This window comes from Camelus bactrianus, chromosome 34 (assembly GCF_048773025.1).
Source record: "Camelus bactrianus isolate YW-2024 breed Bactrian camel chromosome 34, ASM4877302v1, whole genome shotgun sequence".
In the NCBI taxonomy this organism is placed as follows: Eukaryota; Metazoa; Chordata; class Mammalia; order Artiodactyla; family Camelidae; genus Camelus; species Camelus bactrianus.
In genome coordinates, this window is record NC_133572.1 from 14988483 (window position 1) to 15013052 (window position 24570).

Genomic DNA, 24570 nt, shown 5'->3' on the forward strand with positions numbered 1-24570 from the left:
GACAATTCAAATAAATAACGTATATACACATACATAGAGCAGAAATATAGATAGTAAAGGAGAGAATCCTGATAAAGCGGTTCTAGGTTGATACCTAGAAATTAACCCTCTTGAAGCCTGCTTCTTGGCGTTGTCACTGACGGCAAAGAACTTCCGTTTATGAATGGTAACATTTCATGATGTTAATCAATAATCCTGTGCGTCGGGATATAAATTTGCTGTGAAGCAACTACAGCTAAAACACTGAGTGAGTTAAGAAAAAAGGAGAGCCACCTTGTCCCCATGTTGACTTAGAATTTTTCAATATACGATCGTAGTTATACTGGGGGAGTGTCAAGGAAGCTGGCAAATATAAAATGCAGTGAGAAGTATATGATGAAATACATCATTTAAGTGACATTTAGCTTAAAAAGTTCAAAATATTCCAGTCAAACTTATTTCTATTCCAAAGTTAAATATAAAATTTTCTGAAAAGATGTTACATCTCATGAATGTGCACTTGTACATATCTATAGTTACAAGAATTATTTATTCATTTTTACTAAAATATTTCCTCAAAATAGAGACTAATTGGTGTCTGTCTAGCAGTTTCCAGTGCTATTTCTCCACTTTCATGGCACTACGTGCTACAGTTTTAAATGTACATTTAATGCTAGTATTACTGGGTCTCCTGCAAATTGTTACACAGAGTAGTGATAAAAGGAGTAGCCCAAACGTGACAGTGAGATGCATAAAGACTCATGCATGATGCTGTAAATACTTTAAGGATGCTTTCTGAAGCCACTCACTCCCCATCCCCTAAAACGAAATCCAAAAAGGAGGAAAGACTAGAAATGGAGATTTGAAATCTGACAAAACTATCCTGTGTATTTTCTTAATGTTTAGAGAGCTTTCATCATACAGTTTCTAGAAGGAAAAACAAAACCCTACTAAAATTAATAGAGGTAGGTAGAGATAAATGAGTCACCAAATAAACCTTTCTTTCAGCCAGAAACCAAGTGGATGTGGAGGTGTCTTCAGAGCGAAACATGTGCCTTGAGCTCGCAGGCAGCTCTGTCGGTGGCGGGGACGTGGAACTCAGTGGTCCTGAATAGTCACCGCACCCAAGCTTTCCTGTTGCCCTCTGGAGTAGTGACAATGCCAGCTCTAGAAACCAGAGGTCAAGAGGGAATCGCTCTGTTGTGATTCCCAGTGACCCAGAGAGCCGGATTTCACCACAGTCCTGTGACATGTGATTAGGTCTGGGAGTTCCAGTGACAGCTCCAAAATCCTAAGGAGGGCTCTTCCCTTTGTGAAACAAATTAATTACACAACCAAATATTGCCACATTCTTGAGACCTATTGACATAATGGGAACCTCATCCCCCCACTTTGCTTTGTATTTTTGCAAAGGAGTAAAAAGAGATCCAGGTGGAGTCCCAATATAATTCGAGTAAAGGAAGATAAAAAAGACAGAAGATGTTTTTATTCACTACCCATGGCGGGAAGTTACATATTTTAGATTTGAAGCCCAATCGAAAATAATTCAACTTGGTGCCATTCACTTGAGTGGTACGTGATAGAGAATGCCTGCTATTTCTCAGTCTTCTTCCTAAGCTGTAATACTTCCATCAATATTTACCATGTCTCACTCCTGTTTACAGATGTGTATTACATCAGACTCAACTTAGCTGCAGAGCTCCCTAGCATTTTCCTGTAAATGTCCTCATTAAAAATTATATATTGTTATAAATTGTTACTCTCACAATTATCACTGCTTTTAAAAACTAGTTTATGTATATATTTTCTTCTGATTCCTAGCATCAACATGAGAAAAATTACCTGCGTTTATTGCATAGGCTATCCAACCAGAGTTTTATTAGGAAATAGACTTCCGGAGCTCGACCCCTTTCCCACATCCCTGGCAGGATAAAATGTCATTTCTAATGGTAAATACTAAAGTCAAAAAATGTGAGCAATCATGGAAAATGTGAGTTTTCCCAACACATATGAGTCACTTATATCCCCAGAAGTAATGAAGCCTTCTGAAAAAACACAGAGATTCAGAGATGATGATTTTATGGTTTTTCCTGTGTCTAAGTAAGATCGGCTATGACTAAATAAATTTCTCAATTGCTAGACTAAAACAAGCCAAAACAAACAGCTTTTAAAACTTTAAAGTGTATTGTGTAGCGGTGACTGTTCAAGGTCTCACTAAAGTCAACACAGGATAGATAATACGGAGATGAGTTAGATGCAAAGGGCTATTCTTGATTTCATTGATTATAGAAACAAACAAACAAAAACCCTCTGCAATGTTGTTGCAACCAAAAAAGTCAATTAAAAGTAAAATATTCTTGCTTGCATATTAACAAATCTGACATGGTTCACATTTAATAATAAAAGGGAAAGCATATACACTTGAGTAGCTAAAGCTCAAATGATTGCGAAAAGGGTAAAATTGTTTTCTTGGTATAATGACAATAGAACAGTCTCAGCATTTTCTTACCAGTGAAAATTTTATCCAAATCCTACAATATATACCTGGGAATTTCCCCCACTCCTTTGATATTTTTCATGTTTTCTAATGACAGAAATACAAGGAGGATAATGTATTAAACACATTCAATTAAAAACTTAACCAAGGAAAAGCCATTCATTTAATCAAGAAACTTATCAACTGCCTATTGTATCCAATCGGAAGTGGCTCAGTCCTGCAGGAAGCCAAACTATGCAGATACAATAGAAGTGAACACTTATTTCCTAATTTTGCTGATCTTAATCTTATTATGGAAACCAGGTAGACATATCAATTTTTTAAAATAAAAATTCAATTCGTGCCAGTGTGCTCTGACAGGCCAGTCTATTGCATTGTCCTGGTTCAATTATGTTAGCATTATTTTCCCAGGAAGATGGGACATAACTTCTGTGCCATGTGTGTGTGAAACCTAGGACTCCAGTGAATGTATGGTGATGTTTAATACAAAACTGTAGAAATATCTGAGATAATTTCAAAGGATCAGCATATTAAAAATTTTAGTTCTAAAATGTTACCCTTTTAGCAGTTAGACAAATGAACAGAAATTAGAGTTGAAAGTAACCACAGTCCTAACTTTCTCACTGTCTGTCCATGGACACACTATTGTACAACCCTGAGTCTCACATTCTAAACTCTGAAATGGTTTGTGATAAAATTCTATCAAGTAAAAAAGATCACAGATTTTCCCCACATAAATTCTTAGTAAATACTTGCTCATGGTAGAAAGGAAATAATTGTAGCAATATTATTAATATATTGTCAGAAAACATTATGCAATTCGCTCTTAATCTACATGAATTTGCTGATAACTGAAAAACATAAATGTTTTCGATGTTTCCCTACAAATATTAAATATGTACTTGAGCTATATATCTGCAATGCTTATTAAAAACTCCTTTAACCATTTGGAATATCTTGTGAATTGGGAGAAATTTATAAAGAACCCCAATCATATATTAATTAAGTATAACTTTTAAAGAATATTTCCCCCTTATCAATAATCAAAATACACTAATATTTCTTAAACTAGAAAATCTGGACATCTAGGAAAACTAATTTTTCTACAAAGGGACTGGAGACACCAGCACTGAATAATCCCAAAACTCAGTTTTGATGGTCCTGGGGGGGATCAGTAAGGGGGCTTCCTCTATCTTCTGAATCCTATGGAAGAGCTTTGCATATCATTAGGCTCCCTGAATACTTGTGAACTGAGTGAAACCTATTTTGGATATGTGTACACTTTCACTCCCTCTGTCCTAAACGGTAAACATGTTTGTCAAGATGAGGATGCTGAAGTTATAAGCTCCAGAGAACTGCTTACTGGTGATACCATGTGCAAGAAAAGTGACAAATTCTTGGATTCAGAAGGTGGAGACAGGACTCAATCTGGGATTTAATAAAAACTGTCAGTTACAAAAAAGAATTTTATGAGGATGTTGAAGTGTTTGGAGTTCCTTTGATTAAAGACTGCATATATAGAACAGAATACCAGAACCACATATGTTAAAGTCCTTAAACCAATGATTTTTATCTCTTTATCAAAGTTGAGCTCCTCTTGTGAATTTATAACTGCAAGGAAAAAAAATCTCTTTCCAAACTGTTCATATGAGAGGAGCCTAATGATGAACAAAATCAGTAAAAGATCTTCATAAAAATTAAAACACAAGTGAAACAAAAATTGGTTTCCCATTTCAGGAAACATCAAAATGCCTGAGTGAAAATTTGATAACACTAATAGGTAACAATTTCTGTGCCTGTCTGTAAAGAAATAATCAGTAATTAAAAAAAAAAAAAACCCTGAATTTGAGAATGTCCTTGTGATAAATGACAAATTAATAAATTTGGATAAGATCTGCCTTATTTAATATATTGGTTAATAATAAACTATAACCGTTGTTTTGAACTGCACTTAAAACCGAACATTAAGGGTACATTAAATAATACCAGGTCCACTTGTAAAAGCCCCAAATCAATCATTAAAGTTGTTTGTTTGCTTAATATCTACCATGGACAAGAGACAGTACTGAGCACTTTAACTGTATTTTAAAGTGATTAACCAACACTGCACTTAACCCTTTTTAAGAGAAGTCTTCAAATACCATGAAAAAGTTAAGGTAGAACTGGATAAACATTAATTTTTTATTACAAAAGTAAAGAACTAAAGACACAAATAAACAAAGAATACAAGTTTTAGGAAGCCTTGGTATTATTGGTCCTAGTAATTATGCATTAATTTTCGCACAGTAATGTCAGTATGTACCTTCATAGTATCATATACACAAAATAGTAGTAAGAAAGCAGTTACAATTGATAAAACAGATTTACAAATTTTATCCTAAACTGGACTCTGTCTTGAATATTGCCCGGTATTCACAGTAGAGCCTAGAGATCAGTAATATATCAAGTGTGCTATCCCAACAAAATATGGACATATGTCTTCCTGACCAAGCTATTGATCTGCTCTGAAGTGTAACTGACTGCAATCTCTTAAAGTTTCTCTCGATAATGTAATTACAATGTTCTCCCCATTCATAACAATGACTGACTTTTTCACAAACTATACTCACTGTGCCATTCACTTCAGTGATCGCCAGCAGCAATGGATTCTATGGTTTAGCTGTATATTGCATAAGATACACTTCCTTTTAACTGTCTGGGTCATGATATTTGATCTCATTGGGTGTTTCATGAGGAAAGCTAATGATATCCACCAAGAGATAAGTATTTTTCATGATCACTTTCAGTCCTTACCGAGAGTAATTTTTATTTGAGTTTTGTCTTTTACTTATGGTTACAATATAGTCAGTGCTGGTGTTTGTAATTCCTCGTTTCTCAACGATTTCATTTTCTCCTTTTGTGAAGCACGCAGAACCTTCAGCAAACATGCTTCTCCAAGTATGTATTATGCACTATTTATCAAAGCTTAACTGTCATACCCAAAATATGAATTTTTGGAGAGGAGAAACTAGAACCAATAGCCTAAGTTGGGGCACCTAAAAATAACTGCTATCACTCCCTGCCAGAGCCTGAGACGACCTTAGGTGCACGCTGGGCTGCGAACCACCAAAAGAAGAGATGAGTTGTCTCCACAGACTTACTGATTCATAAATTTCCTGCAGAAAGGAAGTAATTGTTTTTGTTTAAAGGAAACATCCTGGGTTGGATTAAGCAAAAGTCCCATTTTCTGTCAACAGAAGACAAAGCAGAGAGGTAAAAAGGTCAATAAATATCGGAAAGAAAAAGACTAGCCAGGATTTATGGGGTACCTGGATGTGCAAGTATTAGGAAACGAAGATATCTGAAATGTCTGATTTTATTTTCTAATCTTGTTAGAATATTCTGCATTCCGTGTCACCATCATAAATGAACAGGTTACTAAACATACAATAAATATAAAGGCCTGCCTTTTCAAGTAAAGTTCAAAGTCTATAAACGGCCTCTTTCTGATTCAAATGAAAGTGTGTCAGAGCTGGAGCAATCTCTTGCTCTACCCACGCACATGTCACCATGAGTTTTCCTCTCTGTGGATGTGCAAAAATGTATGAGATTGCCCCCAAAATATAAATGCGAGCTACCATTGCCTCTTGAACTCGGACTACTATATTATTTCTTAGAAAGGGGCAGCGGGATTAATATTTTTTATTTTCCTCGGTCTTTTTTCCAATTTTAATAGTAATACAGTAAATTTAATCAAATAATACTTAAAGCCAAAAGATACATCATTTTATGATCATTTTCAATTTAACCTTAAAACAAAGCATACCCTTGTTTCACAGAATCAGGGTAAGGATTAAATTAAATAGCCCATGCTAAACACACAGAGGCAGGTGTTACTAGGCCTTGTAGAGTAAACATTCAAATAAATTATCTATTACATCATTATGGTTATTATTTTATAAAAGGAATAATCATTGCCTTTAGTAGCACAATTTATCTTGAACCATCCACTATTTGCATAATATTACACATACAAAGGTGTGTGTGTGCATGCCTCTGATTATGTGTTGGCAAAATGTATTTACCCATTCATGTAACAGTCATATACTGAATACCGTCTATATTCCAGATACTATGACAGTCAGTGGGACACAAAGATGAAAAACACAATACCCCCCTCAGAAAGCTTAGTTTATCAGGTAAGTATAAAGCTGTTGCATCTAATACATAAGTGTAATATAATAGGAGAAACGAGAATTACGCACAGTCTATATGTTAGAGCCAAAATACTGCTACCTTTTCTGGTCTCAGAGGTGCAGAGGGGATTACAGAAGCCTACAAATTAAGATTTGTAACCTTCTTAGAAACATTTTCACAATGAGGCATGATTTTTCTAAAGTACGGATATCCACTGTCATTTTGGCACTAAGCGGACAGTCTTTGGGTGCATAGTCTTAAAGAATGTTTCCGTATAATGTTTGATTCAAAAGGTTAAATGGTATTTCATCTTAAAAAAAATTCCTAACTATCTCCAAATGTAAACTAATATTCATCTTGAAGAATTCTGCTGTCTCCATAAAGATTTCTTACACCGTATATCCTGCACCAAACTGGATCTAAAATGTAGCCTTGACTGACTACGTGTCAGCCAGGAGACTACTGCATCGCGCAACAGAGTGCCTAACATGTAGTAAGCACTCAATGATGAGCATTTGTTGAAGAAGCAACTGAATGAATGAATGAACTCTCAGTCCCTTACCATCTTGGATGAGCTTTGGGTAGAAGTGAAATACTCGGCATTTGTTAATGAACGTAGCATGCTCTCACTCTTTCTCCTATTTCTTTTGGCTCTGACATGAGCATTCAGAAGTCTCAATGTGTTACTGAAACAAGAGTGGATTTCAGAAAGATCTGAGCAGGGCTTGCCAACAAGTAGGGTAAGTAACACGTCATGTTAGCAGAGCATGGTCACGTATTCAGCAAAGTGCAGCAATTAAGGGAGTGGACTCTGGACCCCAGTGCTGGCGTTCAGATCAAGCTTCCATCCCTCTCGACTAAGTAAGTTACTTCACCTCCCAGGGCCTCAGGCTTCTCAATTAAAAAATAAAAGAACAATGATACCTCCTCTAAGGGTTGTTTCAAGGATGAGAGGTATAAAAAACTTGAAATAACTTGAGACAGCACCTGCAGATAGCAGCCACTCTATTGATGCTCGTGTAATAATTGAGCAGTCATTAAGAAGGCAAAATTCTTAATGATGGGTCAGTGATCACCACTGTGTCACTCTGCTGAGTATGGGAGGTCCCTCCTTCCCACGGCTATTTACATATTTAATGTGCAGCCCGCAGGACTCAGAGATCGATGGTTGGTTCTCATTCTAAAGCTGTCTTGGTCCAAAGTGGCAGCTACACAGGTGTGTTTCAAAGTTTACGAAACTCCCAGTCTTCTCAGAGGAATCCCTCACACGTGTCAGTCCTGTGCTTAGAATTCTCTACTCCAGCAATTCAAATATGTCGTTTCTGTGGCCAGGGCGATGCCAAGATCCCCCTCTGTTTCATGTGTGTTGGTTTATTCCATCACTATCATGTGTCTCCTGTCACTCTGGCTGGTTTTGGTTTTGTTGTCTGTATTCAAAGGAGGCCTGTGGTCACGTCTACCCCCAGTGTCTGTGTTTCGCCTTGCGCGGTTTGCCCCCTCTGTCTCTCATCACTGCTTTTGGCTCAGTCCCTTGACAGGAAATGAGAGATTTATTTTATCTGGCTTGAGCTACATTGTTCCTTCCTGACTACTGGTGTTACTTCACTCTAAATAACATGACTTTGTGCTCACAGTCTGCCCAAGGTCAAAGCCTGAGGGTAATAGACACATTTAAGAGCCGGGGAGGAGAGGATAATCAGAGGGGAGGAGTGCGCAAGGAGAGAATTAAAAAAAAAAAAAAAAAAAAAAAAGTTAAACTTGCAGCAGGTCTAAATTTTCTGGCGGGCTTGAAATGGAATCTGTTCTGAAGAGCTGAAAGGGGAACTTTTCTCCCCACGCCCCCCTCCAGATGTTATCGATTTAAAATGACACTGTGAAGTAATCTAGGCTTGAAATTCAAATTTGGCTTTAAAAGAGAGCACGCGCTGTCTGTTGAGAAAGGTTTAACGAAGCTTATTAATATCTCTGGTAGCCTAAGTTGAGTGTGTTTCTAATCAGTTAAATTGGAATAATTTTTGGAATTCAAATATTCCTGTTTGGTTTGATATAAAAATATAGGAGATACTATACATAATTAATAAATATAATAATAATTATTATTATGATAATGTGCATAAATTAATAAAGTCAAATTCAGTATTTTAAAAAGTTAAATGTAACAAATAATACCTGAAGCCATAAAAAAGGGTTTAAAATTTTGTCTGAATTTAAGTATAAACAAGAATATATCTGAGCCACATCTCCTAATCCATTTACACTTTGCCTTTCCTTCTTCCCCCCTGTCCCCCGCTTCGGAGGCGTGAATAAAACTTTCTTGGTTTCTTCTAATACCTCTAGAGTTTCAAAGGGTCAGCAGGATGGCCACCCAAAGACTGGAGAAAGGAAACATCTCAGTTTCACTGGTCACACCGTTTATGCTGAACTGAACCTCTCTGGGATAGTTTAAAAGATTGGGGGACATGGAGAAAACTTGCTAATCTAGAGAAATACTTTCCTGTTCTTTTAACAGACTGTCATGCCATTTAATAATCCTTTGGCCTCAGGAAAAAATGGATTTAATGGAAATGGACTTTAAATGAAGCAAAAAGGATTTAAGTTACACGTGAGGCATGCAGAAAATTATTTCACATGGGTATTCCATTCTTGGGAAAGATGATGAAATCCCCTTTGCTCATGATCTTTCAACACTCACATTGTTCTGTGTGTGGTAAGTATGGTTTATGATGAAGTCAGGAAGACAGCCCTAAAGACATCTAAAAGATTTTACATGTTTATGGCTTATAACACCTCCTTTAGGAAGCCATACTCATCTCTATGGAACTGCGTGGACATCACCAGACTGTGGCAGCCAAGGGCCCGCTGTCTGCAAATTATAAATGATTTGAAAGGTCTTTATAGAAAAGTCTCACCTTGAAACTCCAACTAGAAATTATTCCTCAGTACACCTTACACATTATTATATGTCAACTATATTTCAGTAAACACCCCCCCCAAATATTCCTCAGATCATACTAAGGAAGTATTATTCAGTTCCTTATGAGATGGTCTACATGTGGAATGAGCCCCCAGATAGTAAAATATGGTAGACACAACTACATAAGAATTGCAATAAAGTCTCATTTTTAAACACTAAGTTCTTAAAAGTTTATAGCAAACAATGTTTTGGATACATTGTTTTTAATGTTTTCTGATCATTAAATTCTAATATAATCCTAAAGAGTAAACATAAAAATGTGATGTTTTTTCCTCCAAGGAGCCGATAAATCAGCCAAGAAGAGCCTCACCTGAACACCTAAATCAACTCCCAAAACTTTTCCTTAAGTCTGTTGATACATCTCAGATTAACTCAAAAGCAAAAACTCAAAAGCAAACAACATTTACTGGAAAGCTGCTGTGTAATCAGCACTGTGCTAGCTGCTTTCTGCACGTCACCACACTCCACGCACACAAACTCCAGGCAAAGTGAGTGTTATGATCCTCATTTTACAGATGATGGAATGAAATTTAAGAGATACTAAGTAATATGTCCAAGATCATAGAGGTTGTGGGTGGTGAGATTAGGATTCAAATTTAGGTTTGTCTAATTCTATTAGACTACTGTGGAATGGGAATTAAAATGCTAGATTACAGACATTCCATGTGTTTAAAGTCCAACTGTGTTCCTTGCCTGTATGGAATAGGGAGTTACAGACAAAAGCAGCCCTTGTGCTCTTCAGATGGTTAAAAATAGAGTTACCAACAGACAACAGCAATCCACCCACAGGTTTCCACACTCAAGAAAAATAAAACACATTCACACAAAAACTTGTACCCTATTGTACATGGCCACATTTCCACAAAAAGTGGGCATAACCCTGATGTCCATCAACTGATAAATGGATAAATAAAAGGTGGTATATCCATACAAGGGAGTATTATTTGACAATAAAAAGATGAAGTACTGACACACAACATGAGTGAACCTTGAAAACATCAGGTCAAAGAAGCCACTCAAAAAGACCACACACACTATATGATTCCATTTAACTTAAATGTCCAGAATAGGCAACTCTAGAAAGACAGAAAGTAGATCAGCGGTTGCCTGTGGCTGTGGATTTTGGGGAGAAATTAGGAGCAACTATTGATATGCTTGGGATTTCTTTCTGGGTGATGAAAATGTTGACATAAAACCTTGGCATCTATATCCTCAAGAAGAAACAGGCAGCGTACTCCCTACAGAGAAGAGAAACTGCTGAGCAAATCCAGCTACTGCCGCGGGGAAGAAGAGCTGGTTATCTTCTATCCTTTTCCCTCGAGACCACACAAGTTCTGGTCTGCTATGTCCAGGTGGACTTCTGAATCACTGAAAGACCTGAAAAGATACCCCTCCCTGGCCAAGTATGCTGTAAGACCAAAGCTGGTTGAAAAAGTTTGAAAACCACAAACTGGTAGTTTGTTTACCCAATGCTAAACCGCTTGTTTGACATTTTTCATCCAAACTGACCAGTGATTTGAGTATTGTGTAGACAACCACAAAGAACAACGGAAACAGTGGGAAAATATTATTGTAAAACTCCTTACTGTTTTATTAACATTTAGAGAATTCCCTGCTTCTACGTAGACTCAGTTCTTCGTGTTTCAATGTGAAGTAAGTTGCCCAAATGGCAAATTTATCAATATAATTTTTAGTCCCACAGCCCATCACTGGGTGACAGAAAAACATCATGTTGTGGCAAAGAATCAGTAGGTAGTAATCAGATGTCCCATGATATTGACACTTCACAGCCCTCCATAGATTTTTCCCCCCCAGGGAGAATCTTAGAAGTAGCAGTGCACAGGATGGCAGGTTTATGAAGGACCAGCTCTCTGGAGATAAGGACACATTTTATTCTGATAATCTTTAGATGTTTATGCCTTAAAAGTTATTCAGTTGCAGTTGCCTTCAAATTAAACACCATTGCTGCAGTGTTTCTGTTGTGATTGTCGGAGGGAAGTGGAGCCAGTGCAATTTGTCCATGTTTTACAAATCACCATCTGGCAGGGATATGGCAACATGTGAAATCTTCACAGGACTCTTGTTTTTCTACTATCTGCTGGATAACTAAGGAGATCACCAGACTGCTGGGATGCCTGCCAGATGGTAAGCAGGTATGTTTATGAGTTTAAGATTCTTATTTTCTTTCAATGCTTTCACATGCTGTGGGCACAGAGGCATAAAAGTAAAAGGGAAAAAGCAAAAGGGAGTGGATAAGTAAGTGACAGCGTACGATCACTACAAATGTCTTTGAAGTGTCCTGAAATGTGAATTTTCCAACGTCTACGTTGATTAATTTCTACCAAGTAGAAAAATCACCAGTCATGTGGTCACAGGATTTCTTTGTAAATGTTTCATTTTTCATTTCTGTACAGATAAACAGGTGTACAGTTTCTTTAGTCGTGTTGAGTAGGCATGCCTTACCCAGAGGGTCACAGACGTCATCAACAAACATTTGGTAACGGTCTACCCTGTGCTTGGAACTGGGCTGGCCATTTCAGTGAAATAAAAGTGACGGTCTGTTTAGTTTTATTTTGCTTATTCAAATAGACTATCATAGGCAAAGAAGACCTACCTAGCAGAGTCCTAACAATGGAAGTTCACAGCGTTGATTCTGGGAAGTGGTAATGAGTGGCTTCTGTGAACAGAAAAGAGCATCCTGAACAATTCTGACGGATAATAAGTGAATATCAAAAAAGAGGGAGTGCCTGATATATATTGACGTATAGTTCTTTAAAGTTAGGTTTATATGCCTGCTGGGCACATTCCAGCAACGAGATACCAGGCAAGTTTCTGCAATTCTCCAAGCTTCAATAAGCTCATCTATTAAAATGGTGATAACAAGTCTACCTTTTATGAAGGTAGTGAGATTAGAAATATGAAAAAATGCAAACCGTTAGCAAGTATATAGTTGCTCAATAAATGAAGCTGTTGTTAATACTGACATTATCTGGCAAGGGCTCCTTCTAGGTTAAATCCCTAACTGGGGAATTTGCTCACATGAGTTATGTAAATATACACCTAGCCTTATATATTTGTATATTTAGATGCACATAAGACCTACATGCTGTTGTGCACATTTATGCAAATATACACAAATACAAGCATATATGATTAATAGTAGATGTGATCTGTCCAATCACAGGAAACAAAAATGAGTATTTTGACTTAAAGCTCCTATGATCACATTAAGCAAATACTAATAAAAGCTTTTCACGGTTTCCTGAAGCAATACTTTGGGTAAATTACTGAACCTGTCTGTGTCCTTAGCTACAGAATAGAGGGGAAAAAAACCTGCTTCATAGGGTTGTATGAAGATTAAGTGAGATTATTTCTATGTAACACATTGTACAATGCCTGGCAGAGAACAATGAATAAATTTTTGCTTCCTTTTCCTTCCTCTTTAATTGCTAAGTTTCCCCCGCCTCTAAATTTAGTCTATTTTTGCCCATCCTTACCTGCTTCTCTCAAATGCCTCTACTTCCTTCTGACCCTTCCAACTGTATTTTTATTCCATCACTCCTTCCACCAGAATAATTTTCTCCTTAATTACATGATTCCTCTGTCTGTTTTTATCATAAATTCCTTCTCATCCACTAGTTCCTTCTCCTTAGCCTAAAATATACTCATTTTCCCCAACCTAAAATAATTTTCTTAAAGAGAAATTACTGAGTAACAGAAGAGACAGAAAGCGTAAATAGGACAATGACCACAGAAGAAACTGAAAAGAGTATTAAAGATCCATTTCTAAAAAACGCCAGACACAAGTAGATTTTTTCCCCTTAGCTGGGTAGTTTTATGTTAGTTCTAACAAAACTAAGTTGAAGAGATTTTTGTTCTTGTTTAAACAGTCTCAAAATATTAAAGTGATTAAAAGACTCAAAATTCTTTTGCAGCATTAGCACAAGCCTGATACCAAGTCATGACCAAGACAGTATAGTGTGCATGCACACACACACACACACACACACAACTACAGGCCAAACTCATCTGAAACTGAAGAAGCAAAATTCTAGTGAATAGATATCAAGAGTGAATTAAAGAATAATGCAACATAACCACAGGGCGTTCATTGCAAGGGTGGAATGCTGATTCAATACAAAAATATCTTCTCAAGTAATGTTTTCCATTTAAAAAAGTAGACAAGTGAAAACCCACAAGCAAATTGTTAAAAGTCTTTGAAAAAAGGCGCCAACCATTCCGGAGCTGTTTAGTGCATGTCAGGAAGATAAGAAAACTGCCTTCTGAGGGAGTTCATTTGTAATGAACAGCAATCAGACCCACGGTTCCTGGTAAAATAGTCAAGTTTTCTTTTGTTGACCCAGCTTCCCTTCTTTTTTGCTTCCTTTTTCTTTTCACCAACAGCCGCACTGCCTGTGAGCTTGGCCCTGTCCCCGGCCTCTTCCGACTCATCTGCACACTTTTCAACCCACTGCAAACGCTTCTGCTCCTACGCTCTTCCAGAAGCTCTCTTCTCAAAGGTGACCGATAACCACTTAACTTCCAAGTCCCGTGGCCTCGTCGCTGGCCTCATCCTCTGTAACCTCTTTTCAGCATTTAAGCCCATCATAGCAAACCCCTCAGCTCATGGCCTCCCTCCGCCTGGGAGTGCCTCTGGCTTGCCTCTCCTGCCTCTTTGCTTGGCCTTTCTCAGCTCCTACTCCTCATTCTCCTCCACCTGCGCCTTGACAAGAGGGATCCTCAGAGTCTATGTTCACCCCTTTAATTCGTGCCCTGCCTAAAGCATGTAGATCAAAGTTAAAAAGGAATGACAGAACCAGGAAACTATTGATAAACAAAGTAAACAGAAGACTGCATTAAACAAACAAATACACACAACTTTCAACTTTTCAGGTTACAGTTTAAGTGAAATAGATTTTTTTTTACAACGTGGACAATCTCGACTTATATTACCTTCAATATGTTTACTACAATCCTACTAACTATAAAGAACAGTTTTTAATATTTAACATAATGAATCTCTTTTCTGGTATTACTCAATTGTCTTAAATATTGACATCTATAATGAATTAACCAATTTAAATGAAAAAAATAGGAGTTTTCTAATTTTGCATTATCTTGATTTTTAACCTTTCACAGCTTATTTAACTGAAAGGCAGTTAGTGTTGTTAGAATTACTGGGATGTATCTGAACGTAATTTAATAGACTTGAGCAGTCATTTACTGAATGCCGGTGGCATGTGAAACGCTGTTGTTACAGTCATCCTGAATGTACAAACTTCAACCAGACGTTACATAAATGAAACTGACTGACTGACTGACTGACTTCAAAACACACAGTCACAACTTTAAGAAAGTGCTGACGTTTTAATCATGTCAACTCTGAAATAACCTTCTTTCCCTAATTTTTAACCAAATAGTAAAATTAAACAAAAATATCGCAGTGAATTACATAGGTATCTTTAAAGTCATTACACAGTCGTCAGTCTCTCAATAAAACACTCTAGCAAACTAGATCATCTTTCTCCATTCTCTCATCTTCAAATTACTGCCACATCATTTTCTGCTGCTCTGTTCTCCTCCCCTGCCACTGTAAACTGGGAAGCCACTTCACACATTATTTGTAAATAAAACTCCTCTCCATACTTTGCTTCTTCTTTTCCTTCCTCTGGTATGCATATCCCTTAATGTTATACCTTTTGGATAATTTAGGAAGTCAGTGCAACTGTGCTCTCATTTGATAGACGTTCCTCCCTCAAAGAAAATATAAATAAAAATCTCAAACCTGGACAACATTAAATAGGGCATTATTCACTCTACAAAGAGGTCCTTAACTTTACAAAAAATTGCCTACACAATCCTTGTAAATAGTGATTTTCTCTAGCGCGTGAAAAGCATAACTCAATTAAATAACGTGTAGTCAACTTTTCCAAAATCAGATCCATTTTGCAGAGTGGGCTGCAACTTGTTCGCATCAGATTGTTGCACCTCATGCAATGTGGAGTTGAAAATGAGGCACAGCCAGACTTACAGAACACAATTCCTTGACTCCAGCATTAACTTTTCTAGAGCAGCGGATTTCAAACTTTTTTAAAGCCATTGAAATATTCCTCCAATAGAAATCTTACAAGGGCACAATTTGAAAAACAGATAAAAGTAACAGGATTATGTCCTTTCCCTTCCCTTCACTAACTGGCCCCAGGGTTACGTGTTAAAAAACCTACAGCCCTCCTCCGAGTACAGTTTGAAACAATTGTACTAGACTATTTTCTACTCACTGCTAACGATCTGGCTACCAAAATCGTAATCTTACCATAGACAGAGTCCCAACATGCCCAGCTGGGAGTTCCTTGGACACTACCCAAGAACATGCCTTGTTCTTTGTTTAAAATGGTACCCAGAACATGGGTCGCACACAACAAATGGTCAATGATGGTAACAATCACAATTTTTAAAATAATGAATAGATAAATCTCCTTGACACAGGAATGGTTTCCTTTTCCTGTGCCAGCTGTTCCGTCTGTGCCAACTCTAACACACACCCCTTCCAGGAATGGCATTCAGCCATCCTGGCAACCAGAATTAGAGCAAAGAAAATATGAAATTCCTCTTCAAAACATAAGTGGAAAGATGAATGCAAAGCCAAGCAAAAAGCACCCAGATTTAACGTGCACATTGTTAAATGTCACTTCATAGAAAGGCACTTTATGAACGTCAAGTGAACATGGACATGTATAAAATCTGAGACTGGGAATAGGTATGACCCATTAAAAAGGATCAGCAAGTAGACAAAGTGTAGAAGAACACGCAAACTACCAGTCACAGCTGTTACTTCCAGGGAGCAAAGGGAGTAGACACTGGGCAAATGGAGGAAGGGAATGGGGAAATATTTTCGTGGGACACATCTTTTATACTTTTTGAATTTTGAACCATGTGACTATATTCAAAAAAGCAGTAAGTGAATTGCAATTTTCCCCAAATGAGGATAAAAAGATAATTCCAACAGACTATTCTGAGTATCTTATTAGTATAACAATATGTTGTGTTTTGGCTTAGGGGGAAAATTTCATCCTAAGATTTAGGCAAAGCAGGTTAATCAGTCAGGAACACTGCTTCTTCTACTTGCGATAACTCCTTCAAGAAAGAGGTACCTATTGACAGAAGTCAGAGATTCATGTCCTGATTATCAAAGAGAGAGACAAGGAGGCAAGGCTTCCCAACAGCCCAGTTAACTGACAGGGGTCTTCTAGCTACAGGTCAACCGTCCATGGGATATGGAAGGAAAAAGACAGTGTCTTGCCTCAAATTAAAAATCAGAGACAGAATTTCACAGCTCTCTCTTTGTAACAAAAAAAAAGTACATAGAAAAAGACAAATCTTTACCACCTTAAATGACCTATACCCTCTTTTCAATATAGTGTTTTCCCCTGTGAACCAGGAACCAGATGTTTTTTGACTGACAGGTCTTGCTCTGAGCATTTAGTCATCAAAAGGGTTCTTAGAAGAGAATCATTAAAACCTGATAAAATTTTCAAAAGTAAAAATTCTTTCAAAATAAACAGGCATTTCAGCTAAATTTCAGTATCCCTAAAAATCTTATCCTATCATTAGATGCAAAGGATATTAAGAGTGAAGAAATAAGAACAAAATACAATGACACCTAGGAGATACCATGGTTTATTAACCAGGTAAAAAGGCAAGATCTTCTCAGATCATGCTTCTGTGAGCTGTTGGAAGGTAGCTGGCACTCCATGAAGCCTGCACTTAACCAACTAACTAAGCAGGTCAGCTTTGCCTCTGGGACCAAGAGCCTACAACACTATGACAGAGAGGGAGGGGTGACATTGAAGGTTCTCCGTCTTTAACAAGTCGAGGGTCATGTGTGCTGCCACTTTTTTGATCGTTCTTATGCCATTCCTTCCTGTACACAGCAGAGTTACACACTGAAATCAAGTATTCGTGTATGAAAGCATTTGTCAGTAAAGAACCACACTAATTAGGTGCCTAATTGTGTATGTGGTTGAAATAAATGCTTTACTTTGCAACGATCAGTGTGGATAGACTTGTTTCCACCTCTGAGCAGTTCACGGTCCACAAGGGACAGGCCCACTGATAGGAATACATGCTCACACAACCACAGAAAGCAAAAGAGGTGACTTATATTTTGAAATAAAATGCTAACTTCTAAATAGGTGAATTCTGAAACAGCACAAAATCATTTCAAGTCCTTTTAATTCTACATTTGGAGCTTAAGATTACTTGGCTTTTTTTTTCCCCCTAAAGTCCAACAATAGTTTTCAGACATTATAATGCTTAAATTTACAAAATGAATATTGTCATTTTTAGAGAAGATAAATATCCATGGTTGCACTAACTCTCTTTCATGCCATACCTCCTTCATCTGCCCAAAGTAATATTTGGAATAATTCTACACAATTGGGTCCCATGACTTTGAGGAGTCTGGGTATGTGTTAAAAATGGGTCATCATTCAGCTGCTGGCACAAATCTTTGTAGGTCCCCCTACTCAAAGAAAGGGGATCAGACATTGTATAAACAGTCCCCAAGAAAGAGAAAGTGAATGGCCTCTCTATTCATTTTACAATGCTTTTCTAGTTAGATAAGTTTAAACTCTTATTTAGAAGAAGAAGTAAACAAAAGAGAGGTGCGTTTTAATCTGTGCTTCCTACTTTCAAGAAGGTAAAAGAAAGAAAAGGCCAGGATACACTGATTTCACAATGTTATGTTTTAAAATCTCTCTATCTCAGTTTAACAATGCTTTGCATATCATTGAAACTATACAAGTGCTTGTTGAATGACTGAATTAATAAATGTAAATATCAAAAAAAGAATGTTATGAAGACAAAGAAGGTTAAAAGAGAAAAGACACAAAAGAGCATGTAAAGAAAGAATTAACAAGATATTATGATGAAGGCAAGTGTGGAAATAACAATATTAAGAGAAAAGAGGGGCAAAATAATTTTAAGAACAACTATATTGTGAATAAACATAACTAAAATACCAGAATCATTGTTTTGGACTTTCTCCTGCCTCCGGAGATAATCAGGGACTTACCCCTGCCCTCTTTTCCTCCTAACAAATTGATATGAACACTTTTGTGTTCACTTACCTAAATTTAAAAAATAAACTATTTTCAAATACAGTGTATTGCACAACTGTAATCTTTTAAAACTATTTTTGAATACAGTGTATTGCACGACTGTAATCTTTTAAAGCTGGTGTTTTAAATTTCACTGCAAATGCAATTCAACTGATACGTACTTTTGTTATTAGTAACTGATCATTTAAAGCAGCAAAAATAAATGGCATCCAAGTGACTGTTAAATGTTTATAAATTGAATTATCTTTAATAAATGCTCAGTAAAATTAACTTTTCTTCGTACCATTGCAAAACACAGGCAAAAATGTATTACTGTGTGCAGCTATGGATACCTTTTTATTTCTAATTTTATGTTTTACGTAATTTCAGAAAACAGCATGTAAATATTTCATTTTCGATTACAGGTATTAATAAGATGGCACTCACTGGAATGGCATAATGTAGCCAACAGCAGGGAATAAATCTGCTGGTGTAAAATCTAAAAATTAATAGCAGCCTTAAATGTTCCACAGTCTTTAAATTTTTTATAAAGAGAACGATACACAACATAAGCCTTGTAGTTTTCTTCCATATTCTAAAATGTGCCATTCTTTAAAAGTAAATCCTCTGAGCAGAATTTTTGCATTACGATTGCCACCCCTTTGCAGCTCTGCAAAGCAAGGTAAGATAGCTTAGCATAGCTTTTATCTGCAAGGATTCCCCGAGGCAGTTTCTGTAAAAGGGTTAATGACAGATGTTTCCATTAAATCTGACCTACCTCTTAATTTTGCCATTGCCTGATAATATCCTGGCTTTGTGCTTATTTGCATGGGCAAATGGAGTCACTCCATAACAAGTAACACACCACCCTCATTGAAACAAAAGGTCAATTCATTTTAAACCGATGTGCACAATATTTTTTGTAGTTGCAGTTGAAAAAAAAATCCCCTTTTATACAATGCTACTATTTACAAAGAATTAAAAGCTCTGTTTTCTAAACCCCTGGATACAATGTACATCTGAGGCAGAAACAGAGCACCACCCATAGAAATCAATACATCCCCTTGCAGGTAACACACTAGAAAAATCACTTCCGTCTCTAGGATGTTCCTCCTATTTTTACACTGAATACAACAGTTTATCTTCTTTGCTGAGAAATTAGTTGAAAACTCCAAAATGCTAGAAGCGCTTTCTTGTTTACTGAGTGTTATTACTTCTGCAAAGAAAATAAAAAATCTGTAAATACAGAGAGAATAGTTACTGTCTTCGGTTGGCTAAAAGATACAGGCTTTTTAGCCTTTAGGCTGCCCGTCCAAGTGCTACTGTTTAGAAGTGGTCACACTATTTTACCACATGAAAAGTAAATGACCTTGAACCTTGACTGGGTTGCTGTAATGAGTCCCTTAAAAAATAAGTAAATAAAGGCTGCTTAAATAGCTTTGTATAAGACTCTGTTCAAGCCCCTTCTCCTGGTGGGAGGATTAAATAAGGTGAACACAAAATGTCAAGGAGCCGTTCACAATTCCTATGAGGAGATCTCTCAAATATATGTTTCCTTTTTGAATAGTCTATAACCAACACTCAGGAAAGACTGCATTATTCTAACTATGCTGTTTCACGTTATTGTAACATTTAAGGAGTTTAAAATTATCACTTGCTAGAGAGGTGTTCTCTCTGTAATTATATACAGTGTTTTATACATACATATACACATACACTATATGCGTATCACATTTCATCTTTATCACTATAGTCTAATCTCTAAGACATTTAAATACTGAAATTCTGGCATTAAATTCCACCTTACTCTGAAAACAGCTCTCCTGTGTGTTCTTGATAGTAAATCCATATTCAAAACACTCCCCTTATACCAAAATCTTTAATTACCTTAAAAGGAAATAGGCTAGATTGGTGGTTAGGAGAGTGATACTTGCTGAATAGCTAGCTTTCTTCATCTCAGGTAAATAAGATCAGCATTTAGCACTGAGGCATTGCGAAGCACTGAAATAATTTAGAAAACTACTGTCCTAGTTCAAAGTTTGGTTTTTAATTGATTTGCTAAAGAAAATTCTATTCTCACCATGCTGCCTTGACTTTATCTGAAAATGAGGCAAACAAGAAAGGACAGCTCCCTAGGAGCCCAGGACGCGGTCCTCCCTGCTGCCCAGCCCCCCACCTAAGGTGGGGTGGGGCATACTTCCTCTGGTGTCTGGTATCTGATTTCCAGCTTCCCCCTCAAAGTTGGATTCACCTACACAGCTCAAGAAAAAGGAATCACATCTCCCCTAATTCCCTATGAATGGTATTTCAAGACACAACCATGTTCAAAGTATTAAAAAAGAAAAGAAAAAAGAAATCAATAAATATTTACAAAATATACAGTATACACGAGGTAGCTCTAAGTGCTGCGAATGATATAACAGGGGAAAATGGGGCTCCCTTTCGGTACAAACCTACAGCTTCATTAAGTAATAATAAAAAAGTTAATCATATTAGACTATAAAAATAATATTTGAAATATTAAAAATAATAAATTAAATGCATGGAATCGGCCATGTTGAAGAAACTGGGAATTTTTATCAGGTGATGGTTTGGGTTTATAAATCCAGTGTTTAACCTAGAGTAAATTAGCAAATAAAAGTGAAGTCAGAACAACTGGTGATCTGAATCATAGTTTTGTGGTAATTAAAACTACAAAACAGAACACTATAACAAGAGCCAGCAATTACAATGTGTTAGGAACTGTGCAAAGCAGTCCACATACACTGATGTCACTTAATCTTCACAGTTACCCTGTGAAGCAGATACAATTATTACCCCCATTTTACAGGTAATGAAGCTAAGGCTTGTAAAGATTACATACTTCCTCAAAGCGCAGTGCTAGGAAGTGACTGGTGGAGCCAGGAATCACACCTAGACAGTCTGACTCTAGCCTTACACACTTAACCTTGATCCCTCTCTTGTGGGTATGTGCGCTTTGGAATCAGACAGATGGGGTTATAATCCACATCCTCCTGTGCAATTGCTAGGACCTGAGGCAAAGTTCTCACATTTGTAAACTAGGAAAAATAACGCTGTTCTGTTGTTATGGAGATTAATTGTTTTGACCTGCCTGGCATCTTCTCTTAAAAAAGTCCATCTTTTTCTGTAGGAAACAATTCGTCCCTCACTCTCAAACCATGCCCTGGCCAAAAAAAAAAAAAAAAAAAAGCATTTTATCTTCTTAGCCACAAGGATGGGTTCAGGTATGGACCCAATACATAGGCCAAACCAACAGATGACTTATGTGGGACCCTTTCATCGAGTTATAAAGAAAGAAGCCCTAACTTTTTAATTTTAGGATAAAGGACTGGAGTTGCTTGGGCAGAGGCCGTATGCAGAAAGCCTGTCAAAAAAAGCCAACACAGAGAAAGAGAGCGAATGAGCCCTGGGATTGTCACACCAAACGCTAGGCAGCTCCTGAAATGTCCATTTACGTGAGCCAACAACACGCCCTCCCCTTTTACGTTCAAGCACATTTCAGTTGGGTTTCTGTCACTCACGACCAAGAGAGCCAAGGCTGGCTCACAGATTGATCGCCTCACAGAGACAACGTACGTGAAAAACTCAAAAGATGCTTGTAATGGGTAAGTACTCACCGAACGTTGGCTGTTTCCTTGAGATTTTAGTTATTACTGCTGTCAGGTTTCCATACCAAAAGGGGGACACTTGGATGAAAACCAGGGTTGGGGGAAAAAAAGAAATGACCATGATTCAGTCTCCCTATAGCAGGTGTAATCAAAGAACAGAGGGACAAGTCTTTAAGGGGTCCTAAGTACTAAGCACTAAGGAACACCAGAAGTCAGCCTGCATTGCCTCCCAGCCAGCGTCAGCATTCCCACTGGCCCCCCGGTGTCTCTAGAGGAGCCAGAACCAATTATTACCATGCTCCCACGTTATAGTCATGATGTTCAGTCATATGTCCAAATGGTTATTCAGACAGAAATAACATTTTCTGAAAACCAAGGCCCCACTTTATTTTGCTACTACTGCAGTGTCAGTGCTAACTTTTGTACAAAACTCTAGAGTTTTTGCAAAAAGCCAAGCAGTCTGGTTCTGAGAACCTCCTTCCATGTCACCTAAAAGTCTAAGGTCAGTAATTAGGTCCCTAGTAATAACTGAGTCACTTGAGGTTTATACGGTCACCATATACCCATTGCATCCATTTGACAGAAAAGAAACTTTCTCTCTTCTGCTCCCTTCTCTGAACAGGCCTGATAATGTAAGAAGCAGGAATGGTTCCAGAGGAGCTGTTGTGACACCGCAGCAGCCACGTGAACATTAAAACGCGGCTTGCTAGTCATTACTGTGTAAAGTATTCTCCTGCTCTGTGGAAAATGGTTTCAAATAATTGTTGTGTTCGAACGGGAGTTTCGTTCTTCTTTAAAATAGCAATTTGAGAGAGAGAATAAAAATTTTTTAAGATATATTCAAGAAACAAACCAATATTAAAATAGTTGAATCAACTAACTGTCATAAAATGGTACCCTCATATTTGCATAGAGTCATACACCGTAGGCTCCTAGACCCAAGAGGCAAACTCACATCCCGACAGCACACGTGGCAAACTGACGTGTCACACCACAAGAAAGGGACAAGCATCTGACCTGACCTGCCCAAGCAAAGAAAATCCTTCTCTGGCTCTGAAATGCTGTGTTTTCCTCCAGGCCTCTCTACTGCAGAGCTAGTAAGTATTGAGTGGAATCAAGTCTGAAAAGATTTTCACTTTTAGTTTTGACTTCTCTTTCTGGTGTCAGCAAAGTGGATCTTCCACACTGTCAGTCTGTGGTCTGTCTATATGACGTATGAAGAACGCAGATGTTCGCCGAAAAGAAACTAACTGGACCACTGATTAAATATCAGTAGCTCTGAGTGTTCGTGGGTGGCAGAGACCGATGAGTGGATGTAGCACAGTGTCTTACATTCAAGCCAGCAGACTCATACCGTGAGTACAGACCAGAGCTCTTCAACTATGGTTTCTCTGTAGAAAAAGTGGAGGGTGGGGCTTTCTGACAGCTTTCTAAAGACAAGGCCGGGAAGAGTTAGAGCCTGCCAGTGGGCCACCCATGGAAAATCCTGCTGCATATATGAAGCATCACACTAAGTTATAGGAAAATAAAAGAGCAAAATATCCAGGCTAGCAATTCTTTCAAAGCAATTTTGAGGCTTAGAAACTGAACAGAGTATCACGAGATGGGAGGCCGCCAGTCTTTTGTGGAGTGGCCCCGGGCAAGTTCTTCTATGTCCCACTGTCTTCACCTATAGACTGTTGTTACTGCAGCTATTACTGATAATAGAAACATCCTGACAACAGCTCCTAGGAACAATATTGTGAGAACTGATGGGGTGTACGGTGACTTAAGGATGAAGGAATAAAGGCACCATGTTACACTGTTAGAAAGTGCTTTATCAACCAGCATATTACCTAATGTGTTACAATGTACCGTGTGCCCATGGAAACATGAAATCAGTCATAATTCTTAAGTACTGCCAGATGTGTAGCTATAACAAATTTCAACCCTTACTGAAGAATTCACCCACACACTCGCTTCTCCAACCAGTATTTCCACTGGTAACTGTCAGAATTGAGAAATCATAGAATAGATACTTATTCATGTCTCTGTGGTAATTACATACAGTATGCTTCATACTTGGGTAGGGAGCATGTCTAATTCATAATTTTATAACTAGTGACTTGGCCTGTTCTCGTATACAATTAGTCCTCAGGAAATGTTTATTGAATGAATGAATGAATGAAAGAACAAACAGGTAATAGTCAGACACAGTAAATCAAAGAATAAAACTTA

General features: G+C 37.5%; 1 protein-coding gene across 9 annotated transcripts in view; it reads right to left on the bottom strand.

Moving 5' to 3' along the window:
* Positions 1–24570, bottom strand: part of SOX5 (SRY-box transcription factor 5) — a 903293-nt gene that overhangs the window by 437805 nt on the left and 440918 nt on the right. Inside the window, exon 1 of one of the 9 annotated variants that reach the window (XM_074357832.1) lies at positions 977–1159. The exons of 7 other annotated variants lie outside the window; for them this stretch is intronic. The gene's annotated coding sequence lies outside the window, so the exon portion shown is untranslated. Of the gene's footprint in view, positions 1–967; positions 1160–24570 lie in introns of those variants that run through there. One more of the 9 variants, XM_074357831.1, reaches the window with a different exon arrangement.